We start from the raw sequence: 8,584 nt of genomic DNA, 5'->3' as shown, positions 1-8,584 counted from the left end.
TCAACAGAAGGAGATGGAAAGCAAAAAGATAGGAGAAGAGAGACACAGAGAGAGAAGACACTAAAAATCTGTTTGATCACCTGCTGGAAAAATAAAAACAAGCAAAAAGAGAAAAACACAGTAGCGAAACCACAGCAAAAACCAACATAAGCACAAGTTATAGTAAATAATAAATATCTCCACATCCCGGAAGGGCCTGATCGAGCCACAGGGGCCATAAACTGACAGTTTATTTATAACTAGAAATAATAAAGCAGTTGACGTGTTTCAGGCTGTGACTTTTAGTATCTGTTGGTACTTCATCACTTTGAATAAGTGTAAGTCAACACCAGGCCGCACTTTCAGTCTTTCCATTAAACAAATGACCAACAATCCATTGTTTTCACCATTAAACAATAAAATATGCTTCTTGACTCCTTGATGCAGGTGCCCACCTACGACCTGGTTTATTAATACTAAGCTAAAGAGGAAAGCAACTCACTGTAGTTCTCACAGCTCAGGACAAGCAGACACCTGATGTTGAGTGACTGAATGGAACTAAAACAAGAATTCATAATTATGTTTGTCTGCCATGAACATGTGATGATAAAACTCTGCATATGCAGTCAGGAGACTGATGACCTGTGAAATGAGCTGTTAGAAATGTGCAGATATGTGTAAACATTGATCAGCATTTAACATCCAGGATGGAGCAAAACTTCTGACCTGCATGTATGAGAACCTTTAATCACATCATCTTTGTAGTGAAATAGCTGATGACTCATTAAACGTTTCCATGTAATTTATCCACAGTGAAAAATCTTCACTTTGCTGGATCTGAAAATCACGTGTTCATTTCATTAGACACTAGCAATACCATTAAACTGGACCTTATCATTATCATATAGCACTAAATGTGAAACTGTGTCATATAACAATCTATATATGTAATATGTGTTTGCCTGAATCTTCCAGCACAAACAGAAAGACGAGCTGTTGTCTGAGTATCAACACAAGTACACACCAGAAATCGTTCAGTAAAGACAAATTTAATAAATGAAAGCTGGTGAGAGGGCCTTTGATGTTTCTCTTTGGATCATCCTGTTGTTTGTCTCCCAGTGTCGTTACTGCTCCTCTCCTTTCAAAGACAAACAACAAATAACACCAAATGAGAGTGAATCACTTCAGAAACACTCCTGGTTATTGTGAGCAAACGTCATAACATGATGAATGTATTTACCATTTTACTGAGGGAAAATCTTCTGTGTGGAGTTTCTTCTCATCTTGGCTCTTTTTCCTGACATTTAGAAACAAGAGGCAGAAAAGAAAGAATAAAAGTTAAAACCTCAACAATTTTTTTAATGTTTGGGATATTTTAGAAACAACCTTAAACACTATTTACTACTTACCACTTTGTTCATTCTTGCTGACGTTCACTCTCCTCATCTTCTCTCTAAAGGACAAATGACAGAAAAGAGGGAATCATTTTAGTAACTTTATCAACCAGGTGAGCAGAATTTTAGATATTTATCAATATTCTGATTAAAAGCAGAGTGAATACTTATCTTTTTATGAGAAAGGGTTCAATCCGTCCTGTCTTAGGTCTTAATGTCACCTTGGCTCCTCTGTTTTCTCTGAAAAACAAAAGACAAATGGGAAGAAAAAAATTAGTAAATGATTTCAGCAACTAGAGGAAGTGTTCACTGAGGAGGAGCTGTCATAATAATATAAAATCAATATATACTTATCTTTTTTTTAATGACAGTTTACAGAGCACGCTGGCTTCGCTCCTCCCTCCGCTCCTCTCTGAAAGTTAACTGGATAAAGGATAATAACAATTAATAACATCATCAAAACAGACAAACCTGAAAGAATTGCTGATCAGAGCTGTGACAGAGTCACAGATTAGTTGGATGTATACTTATCTTTCACAATGAGAGCGTTTGCATAGACGTCTCTTCAGGTCTTTTTATTGTTTTCTTTCTGGAGAGGAAAGTGATGAGACTGATGAGGAAATACCAAATACAAAGACTGACAAAGGGAACTGAAAAAGTCTAACCAAAACCTATACTGGGGGAAAACTGTAGGAAACAGAACTACTGAGGCAAGGAAACACGAGGGGACGGAGACTAACACTCTGACAAGGGACAAAGGGAGACTGACACTATATTTACACACAGGAGGCTGATTATGGGAACTAAGGACACATAGAAACACAGCTGAACCGAATAAGAAATGAACAACAAGTCGAAACAAACTCTAATGACAGTTCAACCAGTTTCTAAACACAACAAATAACTTTTAGGATGTTTCAACAATGTGTAAAATGAGTTCTTATCTTTTTTTGTGAGAGGGCCTTCAATGTTTCTCTTTGGATCATCCTTCCATCCATTTCTTCTGCTTAACCATTGGAGCCATCCCAGCTGTTATGGGGCCAGAGGCGGGGGTATAACCTGGACAGGTCAGTCTAACACAGAGAAACAGACAACCATTCACACTCACATTCAACCTAACTGCATCTCTCTGGACTGTGGGATGAAGCTGGAGTACCTGGAGGGAACCACAAAGGCGCCAGGACTGTCTTGCTCTCAGATGACGCCCGTTCACGCTGCTCTGAAGACCCTCAGTTGTCTTTGGATCAAATAACACCAAATGAGAGTGAATCACTTCAGAAACACTCCTGGTTATTGTGAGCAAACGTCATAACAAGATGAAAATATTTACCATTTTACTGAGGGAAAATCTTCTGTGTGGTGTTTCTTCGCAGCGTGACTCTTTTGCCTGACTTTTAGAAACAAGAGGCAGAAAAGAAAGAATAAAAGTTAAAACCTCGACGATTTTCAAATATTTTAGGACATTCTTTTAGAAACAACCTTAAGCACTGTTTACTACTTACCACTTTGTTCAGGCTTGCTGACGTTCGACATGCTTCACTGTATATTATAATCTCAAGCGCTTCCTTGCTTGAGTCGGGCTCCGGATGCTGCTCTCTTCCTCCGCCTTCCTCTTAGCACGCTCTGCCGACATATTTAGAAAACGGCAGAGCACCGAAGTGAGAACTCTGCCGTCCGCGCTGTAGTCTGTTACTCTCCAGCGGTTCTTCATCTCAGTGTCCTCTGTTTGGTAAACAGTGGAGATGACTCTGGTGACGGGGAGGCCGTCGACAGTCAGGGTGCGGACACAGTTCCTCCGATCTGCCTTCAGCACAGCAAGATCTGCTTTCTCTGGAAGAACTGGAGTCAGGAAGCGTGGATGAGAGCTGGAGCCCGCAGGCGGCAGCATCATGCCAGCTGGTGAGTCCGTAGGAGGAGAAGGAGTGGTGTTCTCTCTCTGGCTCTGCCTCACATGGACAAATGGTGTCGTCACCAGGTCCCGGTGGAACCATCCTTTAAAAGGTATGCAAGGAAAGTCCTTGGACCCAGTCACCAGGCTATGGTAAAGAGTGAGGACCAGGTGAGACATGGAGTTCAGATGCCTCCTGCTCAGTTCACGGTTCCTCAAGTTAGTGACGACCATCTGAGGTGCAGTGACTGGACTCACCAGATCAGCTACGAGAAAGCAAAGCGTGCGTCTACGTTAATCATGTGATCACACAAATTAAAGCCTGGATTTAAATTGTCCAGACATGGCTTTACATCATCATAAGCTCTTCCACACACAAACAGTAAGAAGCTCCCAGCAGAACTCATTGTTTATGAAAGCCTTCACATTTTTCACCTGGTAAAAGTTTCCATGTGGTGTAAGGCTGCGTGGATTTTCACTGAGGTTTTAATACGCATTCACATTAAGGAGTAATATCTTCATATTAGTTGAGCATCGATATTTTGAGGATAAAGCAGCTACATTTAGGTGAGAAACCTCCCACCTCCTTATTGCAGGCACACACTGTTTCAATCTCAAACTCATCCTGCGACTCTGCGAACTTTTAAAACTCCAGCTTCTCCAGCTTTACACATTCACAATCTATGAAACTTTCACGTATAACTCAGCGCCAGCAGCCCAAACATGTCAACTCAAACCCTCTACATGCAAAAACAGCCGCGCGCTGACGTCAGCGTCCTCCAACGCCTTAAGTCGTTAGCAATTAAAAAAAAACATGGCGCCATCTTTATAGTGTACTGGCACATGTTAAAATTGATGTTACTCAAGTATGAAACATCTCATCCTAAATGTTAACACTCATGAAGTCTTACTTCCAAACAATAAAAGACAAAAATCTAAGTTGTATTTGTTTGCTAGCACTCTGACATATTAGCCTGCTGTACTCACCATAGCGTTGATCTAACACCTCCTCAATGAAAAGGGAGAGCAGGTGCGTCTCGCGACTCAAGTCTGAAGAAGTCATTTTGCAAATCCTTCTTGAAGATTTTCAAACGTTAGCTGTAGCTTGAAAAATCCGAGTTTTCACAGCACTAGTGGGAAAAAGCTCCTGTTTGCGCTCAAACGTGAAACCCGAATTCCACTTTTTCCTCCTGCTTTTATACCTGCACTCAAACACGTCATCATCACCATGACACCCAGTGCCACCGAAAATCAATTTTATTTATTTAAAATAAAGTTCGTCTAATTATCATAGATTTTAAAAATATATATTTCTCATTTTATTTTACTGTTTTATTCATCCTTTTTAAAAAATATATTGCCAAACTTTGTCGTTTTAATTCTTTAAAAAAATCATTAATTCACCAGTTTACAAAAATGAAGATCGATATCTGAAATTTAAATGAATAAATAAATAATTACAATTGATAATGGGTTTTTAGCATTAAAGAATAGTTTTTCAATGCGCTTTAAATGTTATCAGAGCCGATGTTGTGCCAAAAAGTGATCGCAGTCCAAAAAGTGATTTACGGTATTGAAACGTTTGTTTGTGTCATGACATTTGTAAACAGTTGATGTTTAAGGTGCAGTTCACGTGGAAGCCAGAGGAGGGTGGTGTTGTGCGCATAATACAAAGTGATGGCGAAACCTAAAAGACGGTGTCATGTCTGCTCCCTGAAGCAATCTCATAACAGTTTCAATCTATTTCAAGCCAGTTAGCACATTTCTGTTATGAAGTGCAATCATTTTTTGGCAGTAAACTTAAATCCTTTTATTATGAATATCACATTCTCAGATTTTCAAGAGAGACCAGACCAATAGGACAGCAGAAATCACAAAAATATATAAATAACAGTTTTATAAAGATTAAAACAGTAAAAAAAAGAAGAAGACTGGAATGATTATGATGTATAACACAGAATATGTACAATAACAGAGTTATAAACACACCTAGAACACACGTGATACTTTTATTTCATCTATAACCTCTGTGCAAATTTTGTTGACTGCAAAGTGTTTATGAATATGTTTTTAAAAGCTGGTTATCTGACTGTCAGTTAATAGCAATTAAAAAGAAAGCTGATTTTTATTTAAAAAACCCTGAAAACATCACACATGTACAAACAACACACAATTATTGTAGATTCTTCAAAGCCTCCTTATATTCAACACTTGGGTAGGTGGTGTTATACATGCCCTCACAGCACCGGCACATCAGTCCTCCTGTTTTCACCTTGTCACCTTCATTAAGCTGCTCTCTTACTACAGAAGGCCCACCGCATGCATGGGGGGGAGAGGGGGGGAGAGAGGGGGGGGATACCGTGGGCCAGGGCTGTGGCATCTAATGTCTGGTTGTCAGTGTCCTTTGGAAAAGCAAGTGATTGTCCTCAAATCAGATGTCCCAGCAGATTGATCTAGTTTGCCATGCTGGCAAAAGACCAATACACCAAGACAAACAGCCATTTATGCTTTTTACACAGACAGCCCATTTTTTTTCTATTTAACTAGAAGAATTGTTGTACCACACATTAAAGTTTCAAATCAGTGAAAAAGCAATCGTGCCAAAGAAATGTCATGTGTTTGTTTAAGATGACTGCAATTATGGTATTAACAGAAAACACACATCTCTGTCTCTTTTCTTTTCTGTTTAGTGTTTCACTTACCTTCTAAACTCAACAAGTACTTGCACAATCCTGAGGTTTTTAGAAAAGAACATCTCAGATTAAATAAGGAGGAGATACAGACGTTAAAACTAACCTTTATTACTATGATACAAAACAATATTAATGAAGTTGTTAAAAGTGGTACTTCTTACACACACACACACACACTCGGCTCATTACAAGTGTTTAAAAGTTTGAGTTGTCTGAAAAACTAAAGAAAGAAAAAGACAAAAATGTTACAATACAAAAGTTGGAACTTTATTAACACACAGAAATACAAACTGATGGGTTGATAAATATCAAGAAGACAGTGCATTTCACATAAAGACTGTGCATCATTTTAAGATGAAAAAATGCAATATGGGGTCAGCCAGAGGATTAATAATCAAAACTAAGGGATTCTGATATTAATACTGCACCGCCTCCAATCTCACTATAAGTTACATCTGTTGAACTGACTTCTTGCTAGCATTTCCAAGGAAGTCAAGATGAAAAAAATAAAACCTAAAAACAGAGGGTCCAATACATTTAACAGGAATTTGTCAAAAAGAACAACAAAAGTACTGACTGTTAATTTTTTATTTTTGACCCTGTAACTCAGTTATTAGTTTGAAAATAAACGTTTGTATGTCTTCAAAAAATACTGTAAAGCTGTTGACTCTTAGGGAGTCAGGAGCTACATGACAGATGTTATTTTGAATGACTTGGATATTTGCTGTTTACCAACCGTAAGTCTGCACAACAGAAATATTGTTCTGAAACACATTAAAATACACAAGTGAAAGATGATATCTGTAATTAGAGCTGCCACGATTAGTCGAAGACTCACGATTTTTTATTTTATTTTTTTTAAACTTTATTTATCACATTTTAAACATACAGTCAAGTAAAACAGGGATCACATAAAAGATGACATTGTGGTAGTACAATGAGGAACAGAAAGAGTGACAAGGACAGTGAGACAAAAGTGAGTACAAAAAATAAAATAAATTAAGGGGAACATAAATAAACAAAAGTTTGCAAGAGCCAAAATCAAGTTAGCAGTTTCAATCGGATATAGATGTTAACAGTCTTGAGAGCCTTAGTGTTTTTTGATGAGGAGATTGTCCTTATATATTGTGCAAGTTCCATTTTTAATCCAAGAAGTTCAGGCTTTCTGCCGAGGACTCTGCTTTTGTGTATATGAAATTTTGCCAAAAATAAAACCAAATTTATAAAGAAGCATCATTGTCCTTGTCTTTAAAATTATAATAGCCAAAGATAACATCCTTATAGTATAGTTGAAGATTAGGGAGAACAAAGTCAGTAATAAACTTGTGGAAATCCTTCCAGAATTTACACGTAAATTTACATGACCAAAACAGATGAGAAACTGTTTCAGGTTGCTCTTGACAGAAGGTACAATGTACATTTATTTCAGCCATAAATTTGGACAAATATTGTTTGGTAGGGTAAAACTTATGAATCGACTTAAAGGAAATCTCTTTAATTTTGTTTGTTAAGAAAAACCTTTGTGGTCAAGTCCAAACTTTTTTCCATTCAATATCTGTTACAAAATTGGCCCAATAAAATATGGCTGATGGAACAGAGACCATTGCATCCTGAAAGAGAGATCTTATTTTGGTATTTATAGACTTATGAGAGGAAAAGCAAACATTGCCAAGAGAAGAATGTAACACATCCGGGGGAGTGACCTGTAGTGGAGCACTGTGGGAGCATCTGTGTAACATGGACAGACCAGATGGGATGGCATCGAACACTATTGAGAATTCTTTAGGCGTTATCGGTACATCTCCTGAGGAACTCAGAGTAATTATATAAGAGTCCATCTTCTCTATATAACTGACTAACCAAGATTATTCCATTATTAAACCAGTTATTTAAAAAAAAGAGTTTTATTTTTATAAATAATATTGCAGTTATTCCAAATAAAACAGTTTTGTGGAGAGAAATTGTGTTTGTAAATCAGCGCCCATGCCAAAAGAATTTGTTGATGAAAGTGAGAAAGTTTCAGTGGTATTTTTGGAATACTGTAATTGCAGAGCAGTAGGAAGTTAAGGCCGCCTAAATTAGAGAACACATGATGTGAGATAAAGTTCCAGATAGAAGTGGGATTTCTTAAATACTTTTTAATCCAGTTTATTTTAAAGGTGTTGTTAAGAGCACCGAAATCAATAAAATTTATACCTCCTTTATCATATGAATTTAAAGCTACTGATTTACGCAAGTAGTGAGTTTTATTTTTCCATAAAAAATTGTATAATAATTTGTTAATTGACTTACAGGTTGTATTATCAACATGTAGTGACTGGGCAGCATAGGTTAGACGGGAGATACCTTCAGCCTTCGATAGCAGAACTCTACCCTTCAATGACAGGTCTCGCTGTAGCCAATGATTAAAGATTTTTTGGGATTTATCTATAATAGGAATGAAGTTTGTGGAGCATCTGGATTGCTCATTTTTTATTATTTGAATTCCAAGGTATCTTACAGAGTTTCTTACAGGTATTCCATGAATTGAAGTTGCTAAACAACTTTTAACTGGTAAAAGTTCACATTTATGCAGGTTGAGTGAAACTCCGGAGGCTTTAGAGAATGGCTGTATATTGTTAATGGCCACT

General features: G+C 37.4%; 1 long non-coding RNA gene across 1 annotated transcript; it reads right to left on the bottom strand.

Annotated features, from left to right (window-relative positions):
• Window positions 1–853: 853 nt before the first annotated feature.
• On the bottom strand, window positions 854–1,486 carry LOC308397483. The gene is made up of 3 exons (XR_013971786.1): window positions 1,389–1,486; window positions 1,220–1,276; window positions 854–1,117 (listed from the first exon to the last, which is right to left on the bottom strand). It is a non-coding gene; the product is annotated as an uncharacterized lncRNA (long non-coding RNA).
• Between the last annotated feature and the right edge of the window lie 7,098 nt (window positions 1,487–8,584).

The sequence above is a fragment of the Rhamphochromis sp. 'chilingali' genome (genome assembly GCF_963969265.1).
Source record: "Rhamphochromis sp. 'chilingali' genome assembly, chromosome: 5".
In the NCBI taxonomy this organism is placed as follows: Eukaryota; Metazoa; Chordata; class Actinopteri; order Cichliformes; family Cichlidae; genus Rhamphochromis; species Rhamphochromis sp. 'chilingali'.
Note: the sequence above shows the minus strand (reverse complement) of the source record. Positions and strands in the feature narration are given on the sequence as shown.